This window comes from Aplysia californica, unplaced genomic scaffold, assembly GCF_000002075.1.
Source record: "Aplysia californica isolate F4 #8 unplaced genomic scaffold, AplCal3.0 scaffold00715, whole genome shotgun sequence".
Classification (NCBI taxonomy): Eukaryota; Metazoa; Mollusca; class Gastropoda; order Aplysiida; family Aplysiidae; genus Aplysia; species Aplysia californica.
This window is the reverse complement of record NW_004797985.1, coordinates 64,269-65,889: the sequence shown is the minus strand read 5'-3', so window position 1 is coordinate 65,889 and position 1,621 is coordinate 64,269. Positions and strand designations below refer to the sequence as shown.

General features: G+C 39.4%; 1 long non-coding RNA gene across 1 annotated transcript in view; it reads left to right on the top strand.

Annotated features, from left to right (window-relative positions):
- LOC101847065 overlaps window positions 1-706 on the top strand; it is a 12,850-nt gene extending 12,144 nt beyond the window's left edge. The window contains exon 7 of the long non-coding RNA XR_220984.3: window positions 338-706. This is a non-coding gene — a long non-coding RNA (pneumococcal serine-rich repeat protein). The remainder of the gene's footprint in view (window positions 1-337) is intronic.
- The last annotated feature ends 915 nt before the right edge of the window (window positions 707-1,621 follow it).

The window sequence follows — 1,621 nt, the reverse complement described above, 5'->3', positions numbered from 1 at the left end:
ACACACACACACACGAATACACACACACACACACGAATACACACACACACACACACTGCACTCCCCTCCCCTCCCCTCCTCCTGCCCCCATTCCATCCCTCTATTTCTCCCCCCATGGTCTGTGGGTGGTTGGAGGCTGCTCTTGTGTGGTTTGTTCCTTCTTTCCTATCAATCATCTACAGTATCGTCCTCATCTCCCCTCCTTCTATTTGGTGTTTGTTACTCTCGTTTAACCCCTCTAATCTTCAGCACTTATATGACCTTATTGTGTTTAAAGTGCCGTAATACTCTTAAGCGAAAACTTAAAAAACCAAAACTGACGTCTGTCTTCCTTCAGGTGGCTGTACCTTCCTCCAAGCGTCTGCACTGTTGGTGGCCATGTTTGCCGTGATGACGTCAGTGTGGTCTAAACGTGGCTGAAGGCACACAGTTATCAATGACGTCAGACTGAGCTGTCGCTCCAAAAGTCATGACGTTGTCATCTGAGGGATTTTGAGACACTTTTCTAAATTTCTAACACTATTTATTGTACTATGGTTATTTTACCTTACTTTTCAAACATCTTATTGCACTAATTTGTTATTTTATATAGATCTAGTCTAAGACAAAATCTCTTCAACACAAGAGAACTATTTATTTAATTTACTGTGTCTTTTGTTAAGGGTTTTGCATGTTAGCCTACATGTATTTTCTGTGGAGGGGGGGTTAAAAGGGGGTGTGGGGAGGGGATGGGGGTGGATATAGCTGCTTTTTTGAAAAAATAGATTTTCTTATCTATGTCTTGTTTTTTCTAATTGGGACAAAGAGGGGGGGGGGGGGTATTTTTACGCCACAACCGAGATAGGCAGTGGACAGGACAGACTGAAACTACATTACTAGTCAATAGAAATCTTCTGAGTCTATCAAAAGTTTTGTCAAAAAGACTAAATACAGCTAACCCCCCACCGACCCCTCTTTTTTTTCCCAGTGTTACTACTACAAATGGGTAAGGGTAACTGGATGCTGCAACGACTTGACTCTGTCTCTCTGTGTAATCTCTTTACGATACTATACTGGTTTTTTAGTTGTGTGTTTTTTTGTTTGTTTGTTTGTTGTTGGATTTTTTTTTTGTTTTTTGTTGTTTTTTTGTTGTTTTTTTGTTGTTGTTGTTTTGTTTTGGGTTTGTTTGTGTTTTTTTTTTTGGGGGGGGTAATGTATCGTCTCAAGGTATGAATCATACAAAGGTAAAAGAAAATGTATTTTCTCAAGACGCAAACACTTTACTGGGGTAAAAGATTTTAAAAATATGTATTCCAAAAACTCAACTGTATTGGGATAAAGAAAAAAATATCTCTTTTTAAGACTCAACTGGATTGGGATCAAGAAAATCTCTTTTCAAGTAAAACTCAACTGTATTGGGATCAAGAAAAATAATTAATATCTCTTTTCAAGTAAGACTCAACTATATTGGAATCAAGAAAATATCTCTTTTCAAGACTCAAGGAGCTGAGCTCGTTTGGGATAAAAGTACATGTATGTATGTACGTGGTGTCGGTGGCCTAGTGATTAGGCTCTCGGACTCGCAACCGTAAGATCGTGGGTTCAAATCCCGTCAAGGGCCCGACGTTGTGTCCTTGGGAAA